The sequence below is a fragment of the Azolla caroliniana genome, unplaced genomic scaffold, assembly GCF_043228905.1.
Source record: "Azolla caroliniana isolate FFs.n. ecotype wild unplaced genomic scaffold, voAzoCaro1.0.p SCAF_3, whole genome shotgun sequence".
Taxonomy (NCBI): domain Eukaryota; kingdom Viridiplantae; phylum Streptophyta; class Polypodiopsida; order Salviniales; family Salviniaceae; genus Azolla; species Azolla caroliniana.
The window spans coordinates 5620685-5639259 of record NW_028230438.1 but is presented as its reverse complement, the minus strand read 5'-3'; the positions used below and the strand labels follow the sequence as shown (position 1 = coordinate 5639259).

Here is an 18575-nt window from a genome sequence, read left to right as displayed (position 1 = left end):
CAAGAAAAATCAAACTATGTGATAGATGTGTTGGTTCGGGCCCAAAATAATACTAAAGAAAAGACGCTAAGTACCTTAGCGTTTGTGCAAAAGGGTATTATTAACACCTTGATCATAATTGTTGAGCGGCAAGCTCAATTGGAGCCGGATCGGCTGGATAAGCATGAGCCGGTGAGCGAGACGGATCATTGAGCCGGTGAGCACCCGGTGAGCAAAGGAGCCGGTAAGCCGGATCCATCAGTAACTGGAAGCCTAGTTGCAGCTAGACTACTAGGGAGTTATTACTATGATAGTTAGTGTCAGACGCTCGAGTGAGCATTGAAGTACACCGTACTTCTGTCAGTCCGTATGGACCTATATAAAAGTGTTCTGGACACATACGATGTATAGAGCGTTGATATAATTTTTGAATAGAGACTCTTGTTCTCTCTCTCTCTCTCTCTCTCTCTCTCTGTGTCTCTCCCATCTACTGTTAATCTCTCCATTAAACCTATTGTCTATTTTCTGTTTTTATTGCTTCCGCACGCTATTTGTTTTTACATGGTATCAGAGCGCGAGCGTTGAGAACCTCTGCAGCCGACATTCACTTTCGCAAGAAGAAAACCTAACCTTTGTAAAGAATAGAAAAAAAAAACAATGGATAGAGGAATGGCTAGCTCGCTTCCGGTGGAGAAGCTCGACAGATCCAACTATGTATCTTGGTCATACAAGATGCACCAGTACCTGCTTGGGCATGGTTACTGGAGCTATGTCGATAGAGCTAACGACACAACACCTGATGCGGCACACAAGGACTTCCCGGTGTGGGAACAATCGGCAAGTAGAGTGATGTACTGCTTTGCGTCCAGTGTCGGAGACCAGCTGCTATGCCACGTCCGAGATGCCGGGACGCCGAAAGAGGCTTGGGGAAACCTGAAGAAGGTGTTCGCCGCAAGCACCACAACCTGGAAGCTGCTACTCCAACAGGAGTTGAGCAATGTCCGACAGAAGAACATGTCGGTGGCTGATTATACGACCCGAATCAAAGAGATCTGTGACTCGCTTGCCTCTATCAACGTCACTGTAGAGGAAGAGGAGATGGTACAGGTCTATCTTGGGGGCCTGGCGTCTAAGTTCTGAGCTTTCCGGGCAGTAGTATGTACGAGGGAGAATACGCCGTCATTTTTCGACTTACAGTCGATGCTCCTTGTAGAGGAGAACCACTCCGGTGCATCAACAAGTGCACCCACCGACAACCGGATGATGTACACGGAGGTGGATCGGCCCCGTGGGCGTGGTGGACGAGGCGGGTTGGCACGCAATGGAGGTGGTCGGCAAGGGCAAGACTGATGGCACAGAGACTGTGCCGACAGCAGTTCTGAGACTTCCACAAGCAGGGAGAGTCAAGGTGGTGCCGGAGGCCGACAAGACAAATCCGCCACGGAATGTTGGTACTGTGGCAAAAAGGGCCACAGAGAAAGCGAGTGCCGGAAGAAGCACGCCGATTCGGACAAATCTGGATCCAGCAAAACCGGTCGGGAGATGAAAACATCAGTGGACATGTGTACAAAGAGGGACTTTTAATTTGGCATCTGCCATGTACTTCGAAACAATCTTTTCATTTTTAGTTTTACCTTCCATGGATAGAGATGCCTAGGTAATTATAAATGGGGTCTGCAAAACAACTTACAAAACTAATAACATCATAGTTTGAGTAATCAATGTCTATCAGAATACTGACTTTTCAAAGAGAAAGAAAGAAAGAGAGGGAGAGTTTGGGAGAGAGAGAATGCTAATAACAAAAGATATATTATGTGAAAAGAATATACAAGGATAACTAGGAGGCTTAAAATTGGCGTTGAATCGATTTGGTTCTCAATAATGCCATGTGCCTCTTTTTATAGTGGCTTATCCAGAGAAATCTAGAATATACATGGATTTCTTAAGTGAATTAATAGAAATAATATTTTATGTATTACAAGGAATAACTTAATAGTAAGGCTTTCACCCATGTGCCACAAGGTCATGGGTTCAAATCCTTTTGAAGCCATACCATGCTATATCATGACAATATCACTTGCATTAACATTATTGGATGCACTATTGGTTGGAGAAGACCCGTCTACATCGTTGTTTCCATAGAGTCTAAAGACTTATTGGGTTTGACCAATTCCTACACAACTTGAGATTTGGTAGTAATAGGAGTTGAGTGGATATTGTCGATGGTAGAAAAAAAAACATCTTGTGCTTTTATCACTAAAGTCATCCCCTCCTCTTGATGCCTGTACCTATCAACTAGGGCCTCCTATGATAACCAACATACATTTCCCCACTTGATTGTGCCTTGCACTTGGCATAATTGCAATAGGCGGCCAACCCCCTCCCCCCCATATTCAATGGGTATTTGGGCATTCCCACAGAGCATGTTAGATTGATTCTATTGCATGTGGGTAGGCTACACAATTAGGAGAGCTAAGATTCCCACGCGGCCATGCTACAACCAGTAGTGCCATATGTATTAATACATTGATTGTGCCTTGCACTTGGCATAATTGCAATAGGTGGCCAACCCCCCCTCCCCCCCCCATATTCAATGGGTATTTGGGCATTCCCACAGAGCATGTCAGATTGATTCTGTTGCATGTGGGCAAGCTACACAATTAGGAGAGCTAAGAATCCCACACGGCCATGCTCCAACCGGTCGTGCCATATGTATTAATAGTCATTGGAACGTTGTTGTGAAGATTCCCAACAAGACAGAGAAAAAGGGGTCGAGAGCGTGTGAATGAGGTTTTCGACACAAGATGGAGGGCCGATCGGGCCAAGCATGGGAACAGGGGTGTGCAAATAGGCACAAAAACAAGGGCCGAAGGGCTAAATTGTAAATAGATGTTAAATACTTATGTACTAAGTAGGCTAATTAAAGGGGTACTCTATGTCCCCACATGTAGAAAGATTATTTTAGTATGAGGAAATCCGGGGAAATCCCTGACAACAGCGGCCACCTTTAATTGTGATGTAACGGTCTCCCCTTGTCCTATAAAAGGGGAGGTTTGGGGACTGTTTTGGGGAGGAGAAGGCGTTGTCGGTTAGAGCTTCTCTCTCTCTCTCTCTCTCTCTCTCTCTCTCTCTTGAAAACACACAATTATATTAATAAATGTGTGTAAAAAACACTACTTACAATGGGTGTGACCATGAAGTATGGTCACCCACTAACTACACTACACTACATGGGTAATGGAAGATGTTGAATTGCCAATAGGCAAGATGAACATTCCACCGAGGAAAGGATTTCCACTTGCTCCAATAAAGAAAATTGGCACATTAGTACTCCCTTCAACTTTCGTAGATATGCTTTCACTTCATGTCTACCATCGAATACAAAAGCGTTGCACATATTCCAATTATGACGCAATCCCCAATATCTCAAAAATAGAAAAACAATCTCCATCTCTGACTTTGGGTCCTCCTGTGTAAATTGTGCAAACACCCATTGTCTAGGTGTCAAATAACACCGTGATAAAACTTGCCAAATTTGAGAAATGTAACTCCAAATCTGAGAAGCAATCGGGCATTGTATAAATCGATGAGTACTATCTTCCATTTGAACAGTGCAAAAAAAGCAATTACTGATTGCTAGTCCACGACGCTTTAGAGCTAATCCGAAAGGCAATCCTCTAATCAAAACTCTCCAAAGGAAGACCTTTGCCATAAGTGGCAATTTAGAATGCCAACTACGTTGTAAGATTTGCCACCACCCATGATCGGATTTGTGTAATCTCCATTCTTCTTTAGCCTTTAAAGATGATAACCATCCAATAGACACAATAGAGCAACGATACAAAAGATTAGTAGTCACTTGTAACAACGACTCTCTCTCTCTCTCTCTCTTGCTGTTGTGTGTTGATTTGGTGACGCCTCTGCTCGCTCTGGAAGCCCGTGCGCTCCCGATCTGAGGGTCACCTTCTCTATGTGTGTGTGTGTGTGTCCTCGGAGCGTGCAACTCTGTCACCGGATGAGTCCAGTTGTACTTACTTCTCATATAATCCATTTCCCCTTTGTTGTGCCTTTGCATTCTTCGTGTCAAGACTGCTTCTGCTTATTCCTACTTGTTGCTCGTGTTTCCCCGAGTCACGAGCATGCGTTCTCATTGTTTATTGTCTACGACATGACCGAAACATTACACATTCCCATTCCCTTGCATTCGTTGTCCGGCACCCGGGAACGATCCGGATCGGATACGTAGCAGGCAACCAATCTATCGAAGACCTCCTAACGAGCATCCTACTTCGGCTGGCTCCTTGGTTTGTGACCCTGGTGGTCCTACTCCGTTTCGACGCACACACACAGATTTCCGCAATAACATGGTAATTCACCTCATGTGATGTTGTTTCCATATTTTCTGCCAAAACTTGGTGATAATTATGTGAGGAACATGATATGTGTGCCAAACAACTATTAATTTTAGGCCATAAGGATATACTATTTACAATAAGCATTTTGATATTGTTGCACATTTATAGAAGTAACTTCTCAAATTGATATGAACTTTTCATCCGTAGTAGAGTGACTACACATTTGTATATCCTCTTGAATCCTTTTAAATCCTTGAGATTTGTGGCGTGAAAGGTTGTTGTGCATCAAGTTGCAAAATTTATTTACGAGTAGTCATGTCACCAAAGACAACAACTTCCCCTTTGGCTTTGGAGAAAGCAATGTAAACTATATATTCCGATAGCAACAGTTACAAATGACAACCAACCTTTACTAAAGGTTATAAAGTCACTTTATATAGTGACTATCCTAGGGCAACTACCCTTTATGCTATTTACAGAAATAGCCCGAACTTGGGCTGTCCAAAGGGACAGTGTGAATACGGCCATTATACACTCGTATTCGACACTCCCCCGTAATGGGCGTATACATGGGTTATCTAAAGAATTACAGGTATATGTACATGGTTTATCAGACAGATCGGTTTTGTCAGAGTCGGCAAGATTCAAAGATAGAGGACCGAACCGGTCGAGTCGGAAGAGTTGAAGGCGATCCTCAGAGAACCGATGTCGGTGGTCCGAAACCATCTTGTGTTGTGTCCGACTTTAATCAGACTGATTTTTCATTACGCCCATCTGGTGCCGAAGGGACCGGAAACGATTCGCCGAAAGACACTTGGTCATTCCATTTGTGACATTATCGATTGTGGATATCTTCTCGAGACCGATTTTCCCTGAGATGACGCAGTCCCAAACGAAGTGATATCGAACGTCGATATGCTTAGAGGCGTTGTGGTGAACCGGATTTTTTGACAAGGCAACCACACCCTGACTATCGTTGTAGACAACTGGAGCCGAGTCGGAGTCGACCTGTCAAAACGTGTGCGCCAGCCGATCGAGCCATAAAGCTTCTTTTGCCGCATCCAACGCAGCTACATATTCCGCTTTGGTCGTTGAGGTTGTTGTGCACTCTTCAATTTTTGACTTCCACGAGATTGCTCCATTGCCGAATTTGAAATAGTATCCGGTTGTTGATTTCTGACTGTCCACACAGTCGGCAAAGTTCGAGTCGGTGTAACCGACTATGCCTGAGGTTGAGTTCGGGCCGAAAAGAATGTCGTGGTCTTTTGTGACAGCTAGATATCTGAACACATGCTTGACTACGTTCCAGTGTGATCGGCCAGGGTTGTGCATGAATTTGCTGACGACTCCTACGGCGTGAGAAATATCATGCCGTGTCGCGACCATCGCGTACATGAGGAAGTTGTTGGGATTACGGTCCCTCCGGATGGGATAGACAGATGTCCGGGAATCGGGAATGAAGACCCGGTTACGGAACCGGATGATGAAGACCCCGGTTACGGAACCGGATGATGAAGACCCCGGTTACGGAACCGGATGATGAAGATACCCGGAGAGAGATCCGGATTCGGGGACATATTTGTGAATATGTTTGCCAAGGGCCCTTGTGGCTATATATGTAAATAGCCCGAAAGTCATATGTGTATAAATATGACTTAGGGCAAGCAGTCTAAAACTGTTGCTACTCATTTTTCTGTTTTTCCACTCAAGAGGAGTGAAGAGAGAGCAGCTGTGAGAGAGATAGAGCGTGAGAGAGGAAGAGGTCGACGCCTCTGTGTAATACCGCCGCCTGTGGCGAGGACAGCGAGCTCAAGGTCGTCGCCTTGCAGCTCGCCATTGTATATTTCTCTGTGCATAGTTTTGGTTTGGAGTCTTGCACTCCCGTGGTTTTTCCCGTATAGGGTTTTCCACGTTAATACCTGTGTTATCGTGTCTTTCTCTGTGTTTCCTATTTTCTGTTGTATTGATTCGTGATTTCTCGGTTGTGGCCGAGTGGTGAAGCCGAATCGGAGCGTTGATTCTCAACAAAGTGGTATCAGAGCGAGGTGCTGCAGAAAATGGAAGGCGGCGGCAGCGGGCAGCCGGGGATGATGGTGCTGAATGCGCAGAATTACGCCGACTGGAAGATCAAGATGGAGGATCTTCTGATTGTTCGGGACCTGTATGAACCGATTGACAGGTCGGAAATACCGAAGGGGGTACTTGAGACGGAATGGAGGCTTCTGAACCAGAAAGCCGTTGCAACCATTTGGCAATACGTCGACGTGAGCGTTCTACAACATGTGGCGAACGACACCAACGCATATGAGATGTGGCGGAAGCTGTCGGGCCTCTACGAGAGGAAGAATGCGTTGAACCGGACCTCCCTGATGAGGAAGATAGTGAACCTCAAGTACCGGGACGGCGAGAGTATGGTGGAACACGTAAGCACGTTCATGGGACTCGTGAACCAGCTTGCGGCGATCAAGTTCCCGCTAGAGGATGCAATGCAAGCCATCATTCTGATGTGTACATTGCCGGAAAGCTGGGAGAACTTGGTGGTGCCTCTCAGCACCTCCTGCACGGAAGATAACTTGTCCCTACAAACGGTAAAGACAAGTATTTTGAACGAAGAAGCGCGTCGGAGAGATAAAGAACCGGCCTCCGACTCGAAGGCGCTGCTTACCGAATCGGAACGGGGAAGACAATGGAACCGGAGTCCGCAAAGACGGGAGAAGTCGGGGACCCGGTCGCAGTCAAGAGGAAGACCCACATGCTTCCACTGTGGGAAGCCGGGGCACTTCCGGAAGAATTGTCGGCATTACCGAAAGGACAACGGAGCCGACGACACCGATTCGAAGAAGTCACCGGAGAGAAACGGTGCATACCGGGGATCCACGGACCGGAGAGGTCCGGATCGGCGAGGGCAGGACCGGAAAGGAACGACGGCACTCGCGGCAAGTGAAGAAGAGATAATGCCCATTACCGAAGAGAGGGAGCTGAACCTTGCCGGTGAAGAGATGACCTGGGTGGTCGATTCCGGAGCGTCGTTCCACCTGACCCCGGAGAAGAAATACTTCTCATCCTACACAGCCGGTGAGCACGGCTGTGTCCGGATGGGAAATGAAGGTACATGCCGGATTGCCGGCATAGGAGACGTGTGGCTGATGACATCAACCGGATGCAAGATGCTGCTGAAGGATGTTCGACACGTTCCGGAGGTTCGATTGAACCTGATTTCGGCCGGGAGGCTAGACGATGAAGGCTACACGGGTAGCATCCGGAACGGTGTCATGAAGTTCAGCAAAGGGAGCCTGATAGTGGCTCGGGCCCGGAAAGTCAACACTCTGTACCTGATGAATTCCCGGCTATGTCCGGAGGAGGTGAACGTGGCAGCTGACACTGCCGGTGAGCTGTGGCACAAGAGACTGTGCCACATGAGTGAGAAGGGGATGAAGAGGCTTGCAGAAGACAACCTTATCCCAGTGAAGCATGTGCATCTGGAGAAGTGCACCGACTGTCTGGCCGGTAAGCAAAACCGGACCTCCTTCCACTCAAGGCCACCGACGAGACGTTGTGCACCATTGGAGTTGGTGCACACTGACGTGTGTCAAGTAGAAACGAAGTCACATGGCGGAGCCCAGTACTTCGTGACATTCATTGATGACCACAGCCGGAAGCTGTGGACGGCACCGTTGAAGACAAAGGACCAAGTATTGTCCGTCTTCAAAGAACTTCACGCGAGAGTGGAAAGAGAATCCGGCAAGAAGCTGAAAGCGATACGAGCGGATAACGGAGGAGAATACCGAGGGCAATTTGAGGAGTATTGCCGTTCGATGGGAATCCGGCTCGAGTTTACTGTGCCGAAGACGCCGGAACTGAACGGGCTGGCCGAGAGGATGAACCGGACCATAATGGAGAGGGTCCGGAGTATGCTAGCACATGCGAAATTACCCAAGGGATTTTGGGTTGAGGCAATGTCGACGGCGACATATGTGATAAATAGATCACCCTCAGTACCCCTGGATGGAGACACGCCACAGAGAGTGTGGACCGGTAAGGAAGTGTCCTACCGGCATCTGAAGGTGTTCGGGTGTCTCGCATACGTGCATGTGGCAAAGGACCGGAGAGGAAAGTTAGATCCAAAGACCCAGCCATGCATATTCCTCGGCTACGGCGACGACGAGTTCGGCTACCGAGTATGGGACCCGGTCGACAAGAAGATATTCAGGAGTCGAGATATCATCTTCATGGAGGACAAGACACTCGCCGACTGGGAGTCGGAGAAGAAGATGAAGAGCTCCAAGTCGACCGGTGAGGATAAACTCTACGAGGAGCAGTCCCGACCGGCAAGGGACCGGTTAACACTCGAAGATCCGGCCGAAGAAGATGAAAATGATACCGGAACCGGCCCCGATCCCGAAATGGATTCGGATGAAGAAGAATCGGAAGAACCGGTTACCGAAGCTCCGGAACGGAGATATCCTCTAAGAAAGAGAAGGGCTCCCCGGAGATTTCCGGAACCAGAGCACGTGCTGCTAACCGACGAGGGGGAACCGGAGAGCTTTGAAGAAGCGAAGCATGACACCCGTAGCCGCAGGTGGTTAAGTGCCATGCAGGAGGAGATGGATTCCCTGCACGAGAATCACACATATGAACTTGTGGAGTTGCCGAAAGGAAAACGGGCACTCCGTAACAAGTGGGTGTTCAAGCTGAAACCGGGAGATGCCGAAAACCCCCTGAGATTCAAAGCCAGGATCGTGGTGAAGGGGTTTCAGCAGAAGAAGGGCGTCGACTTCGACGAGATATTTGCCCCGGTAGTGAAGATGACCTCCATCCGGATGGTGCTGAGCATAGCGGCAAGCATGGACCTCGAGGTAGAACAGATGGACGTGAAGACGGCATTCCTTCACGGTGACCTCGAAGAAGAGATCTACATGCAGCAACCGGAAGGATTCGAGAAGAAAGGGAAGGAGCACCTGGTATGCCGGTTGAAGAAGAGCCTTTACGGTTTGAAGCAGGCTCCCCGGCAATGGTACCGGAAGTTCGACTCCTTCATGACAGACGAAGGGTACCACAAAACGCAGTCCGATCACTGCGTGTTTGTGAAGAAGTTCGAAGGAGGAGACTTTCTAATACTCCTCCTGTACGTGGACGACATGTTGATCGTCGGACGAGACCAGGTCAAGATACGGATGCTGAAGAAGGCTCTTCACGGAACCTTCTCAATGAAAGACCTGGGTCCGGCGAGGCAAATACTAGGGATGCACATCATCCGGGACCGGAAGAAGAAGCAGTTGTGGCTGTCACAGGAGAAGTACGTGACAAAGGTGCTTCATCGGTTCAACATGTCGGAAGCAAGACCGGTCGGGTCAACCCTCCCAGCAAACTGCAAGTTGTCCAGCAAGCAAAGCCCCAAGACAAAGGCTGAGAAGGAGGACATGATGAAAGTGCCATATGCCTCTGCCGTCGGAAGCTTGATGTACGCAATGGTGTGTACAAGACTGGACATAGGATATGCCGTCGGAGTGGTGAGCCGGTACATGAGCAATCCCGGCAAAGAGCACTGGAACGCGGTCAAATGGATACTCCGATACCTAAAGGGCACTTCGAACATGTGCCTCCGATTCGGCTCCGGTAAGCCCGAACTCGATGGATTTACCGATTCGGACATGTCGGCTGATGCGGATACCAGCCGGTCCACATCAGGGTATGTGATGACGTATGCAGAGGGAGCTGTTTCGTGGCAGTCGAGGCTGCAGAAGACGGTTGCGTTGTCAACCACGGAGGCGGAGTACATGGCGGCTGTCGAAGCCGGCAAGGAAATAATATGGATGAAGGACTTCATTAGAGAGCTCGGTATCCGGCAGGAAGAGTACCGACTCTACTGCGACAGTCAGAGTGCCATCCACCTTGCGAAGAACGCGGCCTACCACTCCCGGACGAAGCACATCCAGCGAAGATATCACTGGATCCGGGAAAGGATAGAAGACCTGGAGTTCGTGCTTACGAAGATCCACACGGACGAGAACGGGTCAGATATGCTGACCAAAGTGCTCACACCCGACAAGCTGGAAGCGTGCCGGAAGAGGGTCGGACTGGAAAGACATCCCATGCCGAAGTGAAGGGGGAGTTTGTTGGGATTACGGTCCCTCCGGATGGGATAGACAGATGTCCGGGAATCGGGAATGAAGCCCCGGTTACGGAACCGGATGATGAAGACCCCGGTTACGGAACCGGATGATGAAGATACCCGGAGAGAGATCCGGATTCGGGGACATATTTGTGAATATGTTTGCCAAGGGCCCTTGTGGCTATATATGTAAATAGCCCGAAAGTCATATGTGTATAAATATGACTTAGGGCAAGCAGTCTAAAACTGTTGCTACTCATTTTTCTGTTTTTCCACTCAAGAGGAGTGAAGAGAGAGCAGCTGTGAGAGAGGTAGAGCGTGAGAGAGGAAGAGGTCGACGCCTCTGTGTAATACCGCCGCCTGTGGCGAGGACAGCAAGCTCAAGGTCGTCGCCTTGCAGCTCGCCATTGTATATTTCTCTGTGCATAGTTTTGGTTTGGAGTCTTGCACTCCCGTGGTTTTTCCCGTATAGGGTTTTCCACGTTAATACCTGTGTTATCGTGTCTTTCTCTGTGTTTCCTATTTTCTGCTGTATTGATTCGTGATTTCTCGGTTGTGGCCGAGTGGTGAAGCCGAATCGGAGCGTTGATTCTCAACAGAAGTCGACTGCCGGTGCATACGGTACCGACTTCATATCTTCCCCCTCCGGACTGGATGTCGGGTAGTCTCGCTGAGATAGCCAAAGGTTAATGGGGAACGGGGTCGAAGCAGACTTGGCACATCCGATGTAGTCGGTTTGAGACAAGAAAAGTTGTCGTGTATCGTGATACCGACTAATCTTCATACCAAGTATGTGTCTTGCCGGACCCAGGTCCTTCATGGCAAACTTCAACCGCAGTTGCCAAAAGAGTTCAGTGAGCTCTCCGGCATGCCAATCGGAGAGTAGCATGTCGTCCACGTAGATGATGAGGAAGATGGGAGACTCGTCTTGAGTTGTTTTGGTGAAGAGATAGTGGTCCTCATTGCTCTTGGAGAAGCCGACAAACTGGATAAAGTCGTCGAACTTCTTGTACCACTGTCGGGGTGCTTGTTTCAGGCCGTATAAACTCTTCCTGAGTCGGCAGACTAGATGTTCATGGTCGGATGCCACAAAAACTTTCGGCTGCTCCATATAGATTTCCTCCTGTAGGTCAACATGGAGGAATGCCGTTTTTACATCTAGCTGAATCAGCTCCAAGTTGTCGGCGGCCACGACGCCGAGCATGAAACGAAGGGTCTTCATTTTAACCAATAGGTAAAAGATTTCATCGACGTCGATGCAAAATTCCTGTCAAAATCCCTTCACAACTAATCTAGCCTTGTACTTTGGGGTGGTTGAGTCGGACGTCTCTTTTAGTCGATAGACCCACTTACACGGAGGAGCACGTCGATTCTTCGATAATTTGACCAAGTCCCAGGTCTTGTTTGCCCGAATGGAGTGCATTTCCGACTCCATCACCAAATGCCATGTGGCTAAATCGGCAGATGCCGATGCTTCTTCGTAAGACGTCGGTTCGCCGACGTCGGGAAAGGAAATTCTGGGAGAGTACCTCTCCGGAGGTTGCGACAGTCTCTCGGATCTGCGAGATATGACTAGACTAGTAGCACTGGGTATCAATGTCGGATGGTCAGGAGCCGAGCCATTCGGTACAAGAGTTGTCAGTTACCCGTGAAACCGATCTCGTGTTGTGGGCGGTGAAGGGCTGGCACTTCGGAAAATATTACCCTTCGGACTTCAATAGGCCTTTCGGCCGTTTTATGCATAGTCAACTCGTTGAACACAACGTCCGAACTTCAGACGATTTGTCTGTGCTCGGGGTCCCAGAGTCGGTATCCGATCTCGCTGTCGGGTCCATATCCAAGAAAAACACATTTCCGTGACCTTGGTTCAAGTTTTCGACGATCGTCTTTCGGTATGAGAGCATACGCCTCGCAACCGAAGATCCCAGAGCTTACTGCCGGTCCATATTTCCTGAGGTATTTGAAGTCCTAGAGGTCTACTTGGTGACATATTTATTATCTGTATTGCTGTAAGTAGAGCCTTCGCCTTGAAGCCATCCGACAGTCCGGAGTGTTGGAGCATGGATACTACGCGTTCTTGAATCGTCTGATTCATGTGTTCAGCGATTCCGTTCTGCTCTGGACTATAGGGTACCGTATATTCACGTCGAATGCCGCGTTCCCGACAGAAATTGACGAATTCTTCAAACTTGAATTCTCCTCCATTGTCGGTTCGGAGACGTTTCAGTTTCCGACTAGTCTGATTTTCGACCATTGCAAGCCATTCAGAGAAGATCAGGAACACCCGATCTTTGGTTCTGATACGGTAAGCCCACACCTTCCGAGTCGAGTCATCAATAAAACTAACGAAGTACGAAGCACCGTCGAGACACTGATGTGGCATCGGGCCATAGATTTCCGAGTGGACCAAATCGAGTGGGCTCGATTATCTTGGTGCTGATGTCAGGTGTGATGCGGCAACCTGTTTGCCGCACTAGCAATGCTCGCAGAATTGGTGATCCGAGAAGGAGAGCTTGGGGATGTAACCAGCTCTGGATAGGTGCGTTATGTCGGCCTTGCTGAGGTGTCCAAGTCGTCCGTGCCATAACGATGACACGAGGATATCAACCAAAAATAAGTCACCCTCTTTGAGTGTGACATATAAAGGATACAAGGAAGCGTTCGAAAGCAGAGAACATAGAGAATACACAGGAGAGACAGAGAGAGCAAAACGTAAAAGCTATCTTCAAAACGATATAAGCACTTTGTAAATACAACTATATTCAGTAGCATTATTTATACAAGTCCACGTGGGATTGACAGAAGTACTCCGTACTTCAATGCTCACACGAGCATCTGACACTTACTACGAGACTATAATTGCCTAGTATTCTACACTAATACTAGGCTTCCGGTTACTGATTGGATCCGGCTAACTGGCTCCCCAGCTCGCCGGCTCTGTTGCTTGCCGGCTCGGTTGCTCACAGCTTACCAATCTGTCTCGCTTGCCGGCTCAGGCTTATGCAGCCGATCTGGCTCCAGTTGAGCTTGTTGCTCAACAGTCCCCCTCAAGGTCAACTTGAGGTTGGATCTTAGTGTCAGTCTCTGTGGAAGCCGGTTCTTCCAACCGACTTCTCCTGGCGTCGCTTCGCCTTGCTCGCGCACCTCGTCCGGCCTGGTTTTGTTTGCCCCGACCCCTGTTGTTCTGCGCGCCTCGACCTTCTCGGTCGGTATGTTTGCTCACTAGGCCCCTCTCAGCTCCTTCGCTGCTATGACTCCAGCGCTTATCGATCCGTCTGTTCTTCCGCGATGGCATCGACTTCCGCTACATCCGTGTCTACTTGGCCTTATATTGATCCGGTTCTTCCAAATCTGTCTTTTAAACCGAATCGACTGTCTCTGATTCGTTCCAGCTCTTGTGCAAATCGGTTGATCCCGATTCGTCTTCTGGTTCCAAGCCCTTCACCACATCGGCCTTCTTCCTTGGGTCGGCTCTGTCCTTCTTGACTCTGCTGCCTTCTGTTCTTCCCTCACCGGCGCAATCAACAATCTCTTTGCCTTTGCCCGTTTCGGTGTCTTTGCCCGTTCTCCCCCTCAAGTGTTGCACGTCGAGATGCTGAACACCAAGCATTTCGGTGAAGTGTTGCAACTTGTCCGAGCCGAGTGGTTTGGTGAAGATGTCAACAACTTGCCGATCTGTGTGAACATACCGAAGGTCAACGTCACCGCTTAGGACATGCTCACGCACGACGTGATAGTGCACTTCTATGTGTTTTGTGCGAGCATGGAATACGGGGTTCTCGGCGAGTTGCATGCTGCTTATGTTGTCGCAGTAGACCAAAATCGGGGTTGGTACCTCGATCCGTAAGTCTTGCAGTAGTCGGTGAAGCCAAATGGCTTCACAGGTGGCAATGGTAACGCCCCGTTACTCAGCCTCAGTGCTCGACAGAGCAACTGTTGGCTGCTTTTTGCTGCTCCACGCAACAATCGCGCTACCTAGGGAAAACATGTAACCAGAGGTTGATCGGCGATCTGATGCATCGCCGGCCCAGTCAGCATCCGTGTAACCGACGAGCTCTTCGATTATACCTTGCTAGTATAACAGTCCCTAGTCCATGGTGCCGCTGACATACCGCAATATCCGTAGCGCACACTGAAGGTGCGCCACGGTCGGCTTCTGCATGAACTGACTTATCAATCCGACCGGTTAGCTGATGTCGGGTCGCGTGATAGTCAAGTAATAAGGCTTCTGACAATTTGTCGGAACCGTTGCTCGTTCCAGGCTAGTCCGGAGTTGGGATGAAGCTTCTGGTTCCGATCCAAGGGTGTCGATACAGGTCGGCATTCTGTCATGCCGACCTGGTACAACATATTCAAGACGTAATGACGTTGTGAGAGTAATATGCCGTCCGGGGTTCGGATCACCTCGATCCCTAGAAAATAATGAACGTCCCCCAGATCCTTCATCTCAAATGCGTCTGACAACTGGGACTTGACGTGATTGATTTTTGGAACACCTGGTCCGGTGATGACGAGATCATCAACATACAACAGTATACATACCGGACCGGCTGAGCCTTGCCAGATGAACAATGAAGAGTCCGATTTGGAGGCCACAAACCCCATACTACGCAACTGGTGTGTGATCTTCGCATTCCAAGTTCGACGGGCTTGCTTCAAGCCGTACAATGACTTCTTCAGCTGACATACCGCCGACTTGTTCATCTCCGATTGAAATTTGGGAGGCTGAGTCATAAAGACCTCTTCTTAAAGATCAACTTGAAGAAATGCATTCTTCACATCCATTTGTTGAAGATGCCACCCCCTTGCTGTAACAACTACCAGCACCACTCGAACCGTCGTCATCTTCGCTACCGGAGCGAAGGTCTCGTCGTAGTCGATTCCGTGGGTTTGCGCGTATCCCTTCGCCACTAACCGGGCTTTATACCAGTTAACAGAACCATCGGCGTTGTACTTTACCTTGTATAACCACTTGCATCCGATCGGTTTACAGTGACGAGGAGGGTCAACCAAGTCCCATGTCTTGTTGACATCAAGTGCCCGCATTTCTTCCTCCATAGTGGCAGGCCAATTTGCGTCCTTGGCCGCTTCTGCGTAGCTCTCCGGCTCACGCACTTCCGCCATCCACCCAGTAGAATTTGGGCATGCTCTTCTCCTCCAGCATTGCCCTTGCCGCATCGATAAGCGACATGTTCTTCCTCTCGGCAACACCATTCTGTTGCGGTGTGTATCTGTAGCTGAATTCTCGCCGAATTCCAGTTTGCTGCAGATAACTGTTGAATTGGCCGGAAAAGTATTCTTTCCCGCCATCCGACCGCAGGCATTTGATCTTCCTCTCTGATTCCCATTCCATCATGCTTTGGAGACTCCGAAAACACTCGAAGACTTCACTCTTCTGCTGAATGAGGTAGATCCATGTGTGCCGCGTATAGTCGTCGATGAAGGAGACGAAATATCGACTCCCGCCAAGACTAACATTCTGTGCCGGTCCCCACACATCCAAATGAATTAGGTCGAGCTTGTTACGGTTCCGGTTACGTTCGGTAGGGAATGGAAGCCGATGTTGCTTCTCGAGTTGGCAGGCTTCACATACTTGGGCCTTCCGGCCGCTAAACTTCGGCAAACCGAAAACAACTTGTTTCGTTTGCAGGTCTTGAAGCCTCTGGTAATTGACGTGGCCTATCCGCTTGTGCTATAGGTTGATGTTCGATTCGACCTTCTGTCCTTTTGCGAACAGAGCGGTGCCGATGTCATTGGTGTCGAGGATAAACATCCTCCCGTCTCTGTGCCCTTGCGCAATAATTTGGCCTTCTTCCTTGATGAAGCACCTGAGGTGCGAGAACCGCACCTGCATACCTTGGTCGACGATCTGTCCGACCGACACCAGGTTCTTCGTGATTGTCGGAACGTGTAATACGTTAATCAGCTTCCCCTTCTGTCTGACGTGGCTCAAAGGGACTTCTCCGACATGCACGATTGGGTGAGGAGTGTCATCTCCGATTTCGACTACTCCTGGTTGATCCGGTTTCTCCAAAAAGGAGAACCAGTCTTTGTGGCTCGTCATGTGGTTCGACGCACCAGAATCAACATACCACACTTCCTTTGATTTGGAAGTGGTCTTCTTCATCGAGTTCGCCTCGTGCTTCATCATCAAGGTCGGCCCGTTACCGTTCTTGGATCCTCCCGATCCCTTCGCATAGTGCGAGCTTTGCCGGCCATCCTTGCCCGCCTTGCCGGATCCGGATTTGTCCCAATCAGCGCGCTTTCTCCAACACTTGCTTTCTCTGTGGCCCTTCTTGCCACAGTACCAACATTTCGTTGCAGATTTGTCTTACCGGCCTCCGGCACCACCTTGACTTCCCCTGCCAGTAGAAGTCCCGGAACTGCTGTCGGCACATTCTCTGTGCCTTCATTCTTGCTCTTGTCGGCCGCCTCATCCACCACGCCCACGGAACCGATCCGCCTCCGTGTACAACATTCGGCTGTCAGTGGGTGCGCTAGTTGATGCACCGGCGTGGTTCTCCTGTACAAGGAGCATCGATTGTAAGTCGAAAAATGACGGCGTATTCTCCCTTGTACACACTACCGTTCGGAACGCTCTGAACTTAGACGCCAGGCCCCTAAGACAGACCTGTACCATCTCCTCTTCCTCTATGGTTACGTTGATAGGGGCAAGCGAGTCATAGATCTCTTTGATTTGGGCCGTGTAATCCGCCACCGACATGTTCTTCTGTCGGACATTGCTCAACTCCTGTCGGAGTTGCAACTTCCAGGTTGTAGTGCTCGCAGCTAAAACCTTCTTCAGGTTGCGCTTGTGACTTCGGAGTACTTAACGGCAACTGTTGAAGCATTGCACACGGTTGTAATGAAAGTTTCCCATGAAGAGGGGAGACTACTCATGAGTATCATTGCTCTAAGTTCATCCTCAATTGCCGTCCCCTGAGACGAGATTTGGGAGATTATGCATTCATACTGGTTGAGGTGTGCCTGAACCAAATCGGATTCTTTCATCCACAGGTTCTAGAGGCACCGGATCAGATACATATTCGTTGCGGCAACCTTCTTTTCATAAGTTTCTGACAGTGTTTTCCAAAGTTCAAATGTTGTCGTGCATGATGCACTATGAAGTACACTGACTGCAACAAGTGCATCCGAATCGTGGCGCGGACGATTCTGTCCAACTTTAGCCACTCGTTTGCCTTGTATGCTTCTAGAGGATTTTCATTCTCAATCGGGTCTATCTGACCCTTGACTATGAGATAGTCCTGCATTTGTTCCTTCCAAAAGTTGAAGTTCGAACCGTCGAACCTCCTTAGACTCATCTCCGATGAGCCGGATGTTGATGCCATCTGCTTCCGTTTTGGTTGGTAAGACTCAGTTCGAAGTTGACTACGAACCTTGGTGGGGTGTAGTCGGTCGGCTCACCGGATATCGTTCTAGTCGGTTTTGAACCCGAGTCGGTTTGGTTTCGGATACTTGTTGTTGAACTTGCTCGGAGTGACTCCGGTAACTTGAGGGACAGAACCGGTTGGTCTTCCCGAATGTTGCCGAGTCGGAGTGACCCCGGTTAGCTTCCGATTGTATGCCGAATACCGATTACGCGAAACCGATTGTTTGGGCCGATTTTGCTTCAGATGACTGCAGCGATGAGAGGGACGGATCCAACTTATCCTCCCGAATGTCGATCAACCGAGTGAAGCACGAAGTGGAGACCAATCTGCAGCGGGTGGTTACAACAAGCGGGTGAATAGCGTCCGATGACCTATTCGGATGGTGTTTAACCGAATGCAGCATGATTGGGTCAGTTGTTGCTCAAGGAGCTCCCCTCAAGCGGTTACAATCACAGGAACAGAGAACAACCGACTGGCTTACTCCAATTTGTGATTTAACACAGTGAGATGTGAGCTCTTGTCTTTTTCTTCTCCCTTCTCTGTTCTTCAAAGAAAACGAAAACAAAGTATTGTGTTGTGCGATGACGGCCGGCAACGGGTTGAAGAACAAGATCGACACAGAGGGAGAGGGAGAGAGAGAGACACACACACACAAAGTAAACTATATATTCTGATAACAACAGTTACAAATGACAACCAAGCCTTACTAATGGTTACAAAGTCACTTTATGTAGTGAC

At 49.1% G+C, this 18575-nt stretch overlaps 1 protein-coding gene across 1 annotated transcript in view; it reads left to right on the top strand.

The window, feature by feature from the left end:
• Nucleotides 1–18575, top strand: part of LOC147866003 (protein TORNADO 1-like) — a 78944-nt gene that overhangs the window by 15643 nt on the left and 44726 nt on the right. The window lies entirely within an intron of this gene.